The following is a 10,302-nucleotide window of genomic DNA, read 5'->3' as shown; positions in this document are numbered from 1 at the left end:
AGACTTTCCATTCAAACTGTCTCACAGACTCTCCCAGAACACAAACTTGCTTTCAGATGTCCCTACACAGAAGACTCCGCTCACACAAGCCCACATTCATCCGCTTGTTAATGCTGGTACTCTTCACAATGACACCTTTTCACTCATTCCCTCCGCAAGGAAACACAGAAAGTGGCCAACACGTATGGTGTGCTCACACCTCCACATACCACGTACCGGTGCTCCAGCCCTGATGCCCTGGCTTTTAGATGTGCTGGCCATTATTCATGCTTCTTCCAGTTTTCATGCAAGTTCTCCACATAAACTTTCTTCAATAAATATTTACTGAATGGCCAGGATGTGCTGGGCACTGTCTTGAACATTGGGAGAACAGAACTAAATAAGACTTGATATTTTCCCCCAAGACCTACTGGAGAAGGGGGATTTGGAAGGGCAGATCTGAAAACCACTGCCATAGAGAAGAGCTAACTGAGAGACCCTCTGGAGCAGAGTAGAACTGCCTCAAAGGATTTCTAAGGATGCATATTTTCTGGAAGCAAATAGCCACACCTGATTCCCACAGAGTGTCTGTGTAGGTGGAGAGGTTCAAAGGATCAACTTTCAGCTTACTAGCTAGCCAAGTGTGCTACCAGGGTAATTCTATCAAAATCTATGTTTGACTTTTGCAATTAACTGTGGTGATTGTGCCAGAAAATCACCTCAAACACTTATTCATTAGCAAAAATGAAATTATTGTTCTTAAGAGAAATCTAAGTGTTGTTTCCCACAAGTCTCTGGTCACAATGTTTGCATCAACTGACAAATGCATCTAACACATAATCCTGTGGGGTTTGTTTGTTTGTTTTTATACATGAAACTTAAGTTTTATTGTAAAAGGTAAGACTTTACATACACATTTTTTAAAATTACATTCAAAAGTCTTAAGCATTTAGAGATCAATGTTACAAAACTGTTTAGAGTTACCCAGCGGTAACATTTTCCCAGTATAAAAATGTCACAGAATATAAATCACAACTCATATCCTCAATGTTTCAAGTGTTTTATCCCAGACAATAAAGGTCAATCAGTTTAAGGTAAAATCCATTCAGAAAGCTGGTCCTGTGTCTTTCATCACTTTGGCACCACGAAGTAGCTGCCTGCAGTGGCAAGTCCACAGTGGTTGTTTCAGTCTTTGGCAATCTTTAAGTACCAATGTGCACCCCATTTTGGGCTCCAGCTGTTCTTGACAAGCCAAAAATCTATTGCTATCTGAATACGTTCCTTCATAGCCAGGGCCAACCAACAGAACACCATGGTTCAGCTGCTTGCTGCTGCAGGGTGAATAAAAAGAAATGCTGCCTGATCTGTAGCATTGGAAAGATACAAGGCCACCATTAATAGACCCACACAGGCCAATGCCTTTATCAATTCCTCCTCCTCCTGTAGGGTGTCCACAAAGCCAGTGATGTTGGCAGCAGAATACTCAGGCTTGTTTCTGTGTCCGTTCCCAGATATGGTTAGGATTCCTCGGAATCAAGACCCTGACTGTCTTACACATACTTGAAGGTATAATCCATTAGGCCACGATTGCAGCTTTCATTGTCTTCAGGCTGAGGGCAGCCCACCAGGTTTTTTTCACTGCATGTAACAAGCTTGCCAATTTTCCTGAACATTTGTCTTTGAAAGGGCACTTGGTGCACTAAAAGCTCAACACAAACCATAGTGACTGATTCTGCATAGCCTTTCTGATCCAGTCCACAGATTTGGGGACATTATCTGAGGGAAATTCTTGGGACACCTTCTCCTTCCTGTGTTTCTGGTTTTGAAAGCCATCCATCGCCTGCATGAATTTTTCATTGGTCACGTCACCAAAGGCACTCAGGCCCAGGAGAAGCCATGTTTTCCCCTGGTCGTCCTCCTCATTGTACAGTTCAACCATCTTCACATTTTTTCTCCCACACTCTTCTCGTTCTTCTCCAATGTTCTTCATTCGTGTCATAAAGTCTCTTGTACATTGACTTCCACTTGAACCAATCTTCAACCATGCTGTGGAGTAGCAGAGGCTATTCCCTAGCAGAGGGCGGTCAGGAAGCATGAAAAAAAGTCACGTTTCAAAAATGGATGCAGCTGCAAGCGGTGCAGGCGCAGTCGGCATGAGCAGGCCTGCACTCACAAAAGCCAGAGCTGCACAGAACCCTGTTTTATACATGTGGTTTTTTAAAGCCCTCTTCCTCTCTATGCTATGTCCTTGGATGCTAAGAGAAAGTTTGGAGATTTGAGTTCACCCGGAGGTACCTCAGAAGAGAGGTCTGGTGATCCACTTCTGAAATATCAGGCACTGAAAACTCTAGGGAGCACAGCGATAGATAGATAGATAGATAGATAGATAGATAGATAGATAGATAGATAGATAGATGATAGATGATAGATAGATATGGGATTGCTATGAGTTGGAATGGACTCGACAGCAACTATATTTAATAGTCACAGATGCATAGTCTAATTGGAAAAACAACTATACTCATTAAGAAATATGTAATGAGCTCTTTGAGGCTTTCTAGAGAACACACCTGGAGATGATGGAGGCCCCGTGCCCTGACCTCTCCTCGCCTCTGTCTGATGCCTCTCTTCACTTGTATCTTTCCTAGTTATAATCAGGGTTTTTTTTTCAGGAACATCACCCTTAGATGAGGAAATGATACTGAACCTAACAGCAAAAGTAAATGCACAGAGCACATGCATTGTTCATTAAATAATGACACTGTTAGGGACACAATGGTACGAGATGGCAACTCCATCATGAGGAATTCCACGGTGACATCAGTCCCAACGTATTGAGGAGAGGAGTCCAGTGCTTCACACCTACCCTGTCAACACATATGAAGACATCGAAAAGCAACATAAGGATTCAGAGACGAACAACTCAATCAATTCTAGCAAGTAGTAAATCATCAATTTCTTCATCTTTGGCTTTAGTGTTTAATACATATACTGAATAATAATAGAGAAAAAGAGCAGTATTATAGCATGTCCTTTGGATCAAGGCCCCTGGACTAGGAAGTTCTTTGGTACAGGAAAACACCAACACATGGAGCACTCTCCAAGGATTGTGAAGTCGATGCTGAAGGAAACAAGGGCCTTCCTCTAGGACTGACAGAGGGAAAAAGCCTTCCCTTAGACCTAGGACCTTGAACTTGTACCTCTTGTCTCCTAAACTGAAAGACAAAACAATTCCTGTTCATTGCAATCCTCCACTCGTGGTATTTCTGGGGTATGACTGCCATCAGGTGTTGGTGAAGACATAAGCCCATTGGAATATTCCTATGTTGCAGATTTCTTACACACTGAGAGCATCAGTTAATGACAACTCTTTAAAATGAGCCACTGACTGGCATCTAGCCAGGGCCTCAAAACTGGGTCAAGATAGCCTTTGTTAAAGACTATATTACCTGAATTAAAAAATCCACTCTGACATCATAGGATGCTGAAACAGCTGTATATTCAGAAAGAAACAGAATGAACGTTGCTCCCTATTTCCTACCAGACACAAGAATTAATTCACTATGGAACAAAGATAGAAGAAAACAGAGGCAATCTTTGCAAACATGCAGTTGGTCAAGAGTTCCTATGGCATATAAAGCACAAACTGTAAAGAAAGTAAGACGTTGGTAATACCTCATAAAAGTAAAAGACTTCTTACAATTGCTTATGTAGGCAATGAATAGGCAAACCACAGAGCCAAAAAAGAACAGTCAATAGTCTTATATACGCAAAGGGTTATGTCAAGAACATATAAAATACATAGTAAAATAACACAAGTAGGCAAGCCACAGAGCCAAAAAAGAACAGTCAATAGTCTTACATATGCAAAGGATTATGTCAAGAACATATAAAATACATAGTAAAATAACACAAGTCAATGATAATGGGCAAAAGTCTTGAAGACAAATTTTACAATATATGGAAAAGATCAATAAGAAAATACAAACATGCTCAATACTACTGTTGTTGTTGTTGTTAAGTGATGTCAAGTCGCAGGTGACTCATAGCGATCCTATGAAGGAGAGTCCTCGATGCTTGGGTGCCTTTCATCCTCTCTCCAGGTTCATAGGGTTTCTGGAGGCAAGTTATTACGGAAGTGGACGCCACTCCTCCTTCCAACAATAGCACTAGTCATCAGAAAAAAATGCAAAAGTTAAACTACAATGATATACCAACAACCTCATTAAATTGGCTAGTTAAAAACACAAGCATCAAATATTGGCAAAGGTGTAGAGCAATTGACATGCTCAGATTGTTAGTTCCTTATACACCAGCTTTTGAGTCATAAAGGTGACATTCTACCCTTCATTCTCCACTCCTTTGTGTTTCTTACTTTATCCAGGATACCCATGAAAAAGGCAGGGGGGCCCTCCCACAATTCTCTCATCTCTGAAATGGTTCTACTGCTCCACAGGTTTGTGCTGAGAATCAAGGGTGGTGATGTGGGTCCAAACAACCACACTGAGTTCTCCTCTCATCTTTTTCTTCACACAACTGATCTGAGGCCTGGAAAACTCTCTCACAACTGCTTTTATACCGCAAAGCAGTCAATCTCCTGCCCCTGCCCTCAGCTCTTCCCCAGTGCATCAGCCGTCTCAGGTAAGCCTCACACTGCCCAGCCTCCCAAGGGCTGCCTCTCTGCCACTTTATCACTGACTGTCCTTTCTCTCATTAACTAGGCCAAATGTTCAGGTGGCATAATTTCCAGAGGGTTGTTTTGGGATTTTTTTACTTGTTGAAATTATAATTTCAATAGAATTGATAATTCCTTTAAGAGCCTATAATAGCAGCTACCTTGCTTTACGCTTTACTTGGTGAGAATAAAACAAACTAATAAAAACAAGCAGAAACCAAACTCCTGAGGTTCTTGGGGCAATGTCTGGCAGTGGAGAGCTTGGCACAGCAGTCTGTCCTGGCACCAGGGGCTGCAGCTCACCGCTTGTTCTGTATCCTACTAAGAATGCCAGGGGTCTTAGTGAGTACTTCTGTACTGAGGTGCCTTGGCTGTTTTCAGGACAAATTCAGTGTATTCTTGAGTCTTCGACTATCTGGAAACAGAGAATGATACCTTTGAGCTTCTGTGCTCTGAGTTTTTAAAAATGGTGCTAACCAGAGTTTAATTAGGTCATTTTGTTGTTGTGGACCAGTGAGTCAAAATCGACCCATAGCTGACCCTCCAATGGTTTTCAGAGGCAGCTAGGAGGATATTGCCTATCCATCTTCCATGGAGCAGTTGGTGGATTTGAACTACGTACATGTCTTTGGGATTGGACACAGCTTCTTGCCACTAGGCCACCAGAGTTCCCTAATTGGGTCATAGGACAAGAATCTTTTTCTCTTACTCTGCCTCTGGTCACAACAAATAACCTTGACTTTAGAATCTTTCCAAAGTTTGACACATATGGGAGGTGATTTTCCTTAATTCATATGTGTATACATCCATGTGTGTGTATCCTCCCATAATTAAAAAATGTATCTTTTATAAAAAATTTTGCTTCAATTAAAAAAAACATAAAGCCAGTAATCCCAGTGTAGGATATTATTCTTATTCTCTCTCTCAAGATAATGAGTGCGTTCAGCCTTCAGAAATTGGATTTGGCCTTAAACGAGGGCTCTGTTGGTACCTTTTCCACCTTCACAAATCTCCCCCTTTCCTGGAAATTCTTTGTAACATTGACTTCTGTGCTCACATTGTTAATTTTTTTAAACTGTTTCCAGTGTTACCTCCTCAACTGGACTGTAAATTATTTGAGGTCTCAAAAAAATCTCATTACCCATCTCAGACATGGAAAATACACAGACTGCTAGAGGGCTTCCACAAGAAAAAGTCTGATAACTCAATTGCACAATGTGCAAAGGATAAGGAAAAACCTTTCACAGAGGAAGACCAACAAACACATGAAAAAAATTGGGGTGGCTAACAGATACATGAAGAAATGCTCAAAATCATTGACAGTAAGAGAGATGCAACTCAAAACTACAATGAGATCCCATCTCACCCCAGTAACAGTGGCAAAGTTTAACAGGACAGAAAGCAGTAAATGTTGAAGAGAGTATGGAGAGATTGGAATTTCCATAAGCTTTTGGTGGGATTGTAAAATGGTATAACCAGTCTGGAAGACAGTTTAGTGTGTCCTCAAAAAGCTGAACATAAAGATTCCATAAAACCCAGCTATACTAATGCTACTACTACTACCAAGGAAAAGAGAACTGAGATACAAATGGAGATCTGTACACTGATGTTCATAGCAGCAGTACTCACAATAGCAAGAACATGGAAACAGCCCAGATGCTCATCAACAAATAACTGGATCAAGAAAATACGAAAAGAAAAAAAAAAAAGAAAAAAGAAAATACGATACATTCACATGATGGATTACTATGCAGCACTCAGGAGTAACGATTTTGAAAAATACCATATACCATGGGCGAGGGTAGAGAGTGCTATGCTGAGTGAACTAACTCAGGAGCATAAGAACAAATACTGTATAAGATAATTATTTTTAAAACAGAAGGATAACCAGTGAGATGTGTAGGGATATCTGAAGAAGGAAGAGGAGCTAGCAGGGGAGGTAAGAGAGAGGAAAAATCACAGGGTAGAAGAAGTTGGTGGGTGGAGGGAGGGAGGGAGGAGAAAAAATGTACATGAGTGAAACACAATAAAAAAGAAATTTTTTTTTTTAAAAAATTTCACTGCCACTGAGTTGGAACCAGCTCATGGCTAACGCTCCACCAGGTTCTCACAGGCTGTAAATCACTCCAGCCCATTTACTCCTGGAGATTTGAACTGTCAGAGATGCACTATCTTTGGGTTTGCAGCAAAACTCCCTACTCTCTAGGTCACCAGAGCATCCAGTTTACGGACAGGGACCTAATTTTGGAATACTTATTAAATTATACCTTCTCTTGAAAATTAAATTGCATCATTGAGGAATACCATTCTAAATGTGGATTCTCTTATCATTAGATGATTCATTCCGGTCACAGGATGTTAGTGGATGACCTAATAAAGATGGAAACTGCCAAGCCAAATCATACAGATTTTCTGACAGCAGGACTTGTCAGAGCCTTCAATATGCTGTATGATATGTGAATCTGGGGGAGTAGGAAGACAATCTGTAATATTTCCTAAATTTTCTTGATTGTGAATTCCTTTCACTCCAGAGTATCTTTTAGTACCAGTGGCAACATCCTAAAATACTCCCCAGTCCTTCGGTACATCCGGGAAATCACTTAGAATAATGATTTTCAAGATATAGTTTGTCCATTAATGAAAAGAAGGGGCTGGGTGGATACCTACAATTTCCTTCTTTTTCACTTGTTATGCAGGAGCTAGCCCTACCTAGGAGGCACTACCTGCCTCCAGAGTCATCCCCCGGATGACAAGAAGAGGGGTCGCAGAGGGAGGCTGTCTGCTTGTTTAAATTTGGTACAACACAGCCCCCACCAGGGCTTCCTGGGGCGGAGGAAACTCCTAGGCCTTCTTCCTGGGCCTGCTGAAACCATGCCGTGCCACATCGCTGGCGAGCTCTGCCAGAGGTGCCCAGAGCAGTGGGGTACCCCGAATACAACCCATACGTTCACCTGAGTCCTGGGCAGCCAGGGAGCCTGGCCAATTTGAGCACTTACCCCAACAGTCCTCATTTATATGCTCTTCCGCCGGCCTTGCCAACAACGTGTTCCTTCCTTTTGGTTCCCTAGACAGTTCATCCTGAAACCTATAAGCAGTTCCCTCCAGGGAGAGAAAGCCTTTGTACAGAGTAGTGGCCAACTCTCCAGTTGCCAGCTGAGATTGAGGTTGTTAACAATACATCTGTACTTGTTGCTCCTAACTGCAACAGGTAGTTGTGTCATACCTTGCCTTGGGGACTTGCATGTCATCAGAGCCCACTGGGGCTGTGCCCATATCACATCTAACAAAGAGTGGGCACTTGATAGCCAGTGCTAGAAATGTTATGAGGATCACAAAATAAGTTACCTTCTAGTTGATCCCCACTGTTAGAGCCTGTGTATCTGTGTAGAATTGTTCTCTGTAGGATTTTCAAAGATGTGAACCCTTAAGTTTTTTCAGGTGCTTCTGGATGGACTCCAACCTCCTACCTCTGGTTAGTAAGTACATATGTAACCATTTGTGTACCCAGGGGCCTATCAATTAATGATCTCATTGCCCTGTGGACTATGATGGCTGGGATAAAGTGGGAAGGCCTGATAGAGTGGAAGTTTGAGCTAAGACTACAAAGATTGATAAGGTTTCTTTCTCTTCCCCCTCCCCAGCTGTGCCTTTGATTTCACTCCCTCTGATTTGACTGTGTGGATTATAACAAATTACGGCTAATATTGAAAAGAATGGGACACCCAGAACAATTAATTGTGCTCATGTGGAACCTATACTTAGATCAAGAAGCTGTTGTATAGGGTAACATAGCTTAAAATCAAGAAAGGTGTGTGTCAGGGCTATATCTTCTCTGTATCTATTCACTCTGTATGCTGAACAAATCATTTGGGAGGCTAGACTTAATGAAGAAGAATGTAGCGTCAGGATTGGAAGAAGGCTCATCAACAAATCACATTATGTAAATGACACAACCTTGCTTGTTGAAATAAAGGAGCACCTGAGGTGCTTACAGTAGAAAATCAAAGACCACAGCCTCTAATATGAATTACATCTTAACATCAAGAAGACAAAAAAATCCTCACCACTGGCCCAATAGGCAACAACATGATAGATGGAGAAAAAAATTGAAGTTGTCAATGTGTTCACCTTGCTTGGTATCCACAAAGAATACCTTTGGTACCTGCATTGAAAAGACAGGTTGCATTGGGAAAATCTGTAGTCAAGGACCTCTCCAAGGTGTTAAGGAGCAATGATGTCAGAACTAAGGACACTTGATTCAAGCCATGATATTTTTAGTTACTTGCTATGCATCTGAGAGTTGGATGATGATTAAGGATGACAGAAGAAGAATGAATTCCTTTGAGTTGTGATGTTGGAGAAGAGTACTGACTATCCCAGACCATCAAAAGAGCAAATTGTGTCCTGGAGAACATGCAACCGGGGTGTTGCTGCTTGGAGGAGAGGTCAGTGAAGTTCTGTCTCACAGATTTTGCACATGTTTATAGGAAGGGCTAGTCCTTGGTAAAGGACACCATTCTTGGAAAAGTGAAAGTTGAGCAAAAGAGGAAGATTGATTGACACAGTGACTGCAATGGAATCAAGTATGTCAGACATGACGAGGATGGCACAGAATAGTGCAGGTTTCAGGTGTGTTGTTCATAGAGTTGTACTTAACCAACAAGATGTTTACTGAAACATTATTCACAATAGCAAAGAGGCAAAAACAACTCAATAAATGAATGGGTAGAGAAAATAGGGTACATTTATACAACAAGGTACCATGGGACACTAAAAAACAATGTTAAATTTGTGAAACACAACACAACTTAGATGAGTCTAGAGGACTTGATACTCAGTGAAATAAACCAGTCACAAGGACAACACTGTGTAAAACCACTGTTATAAAAAAGCTAGAGAAAGGCTTACTTACAGAAATAATCATTCAAATATGGTTACTAGGGAGGGGAAGAGGGAATAGAAAATCAATTACTAGATAATAACCACTAATTAAGATGAGTGAAGGAAATGAAGAAAGCTTTTTGCAAGCTTTCACTAAAATAAAAAAAATTAAGGGAATATAAAATAAATGAATGATCAGACATTGTGTGTGTTGTGACTGATGTTATGGAACAAAATATACATGAATGATTGAAAAAATATGGTTCTTTTGTTATTTTTTTAAAAAGTATGCTTTGTAGACTTGCACTAGTCACAATTTAAAGAATGCCTGAAAGCTGCGAATTTATATACATACATTTTTGTTGTGTACCAGTGAGTCAGAACCGATGACCCTCACCTGACCAGCTGGCAAGTTTTCAGGGGCAGTTAATCACATGGGAGGAGATTGCCTATCCTTCCGAAGAGCAGCTGGTGGGTCTTGAACCACCTGCCTTTAATATTGCAGCACAGCTTCTTGCCACTAGGCCACCAGCACTCCATTCATAGGAATATGGTGTACAAATATATACATATATACATGCATACATACATATCATTCTCTATGCTTTTAAGTGGGGTGGCCAATCCTTCTTCCTAGTCTGTCTTAATCTGAATGTTCAGATTTAGAGGAGTATCTGACAGACAGCAATTTGTGAAGCAGTGAAATATAAATCCCTTATTGTGGAGTTAAGCATTAGTTACAGTGTTGACCCCACCCTTAGCCCAGA

The 10,302-nt window shown here is 41.1% G+C and overlaps 1 pseudogene; it reads right to left on the bottom strand.

Moving 5' to 3' along the window:
* Positions 1-1,110: 1,110 nt before the first annotated feature.
* Positions 1,111-2,024, bottom strand: LOC102862728 (annotated as a pseudogene).
* Between the last annotated feature and the right edge of the window lie 8,278 nt (positions 2,025-10,302).

This window comes from Elephantulus edwardii, unplaced genomic scaffold, assembly GCF_000299155.1.
Source record: "Elephantulus edwardii isolate Elephantulus edwardi_28Jun2011 unplaced genomic scaffold, EleEdw1.0 scaffold00139, whole genome shotgun sequence".
Taxonomy (NCBI): Eukaryota; Metazoa; Chordata; class Mammalia; order Macroscelidea; family Macroscelididae; genus Elephantulus; species Elephantulus edwardii.
The sequence above is the reverse complement of the archived record's forward strand: the minus strand, read 5'-3'. Positions and strand labels throughout refer to the sequence as shown.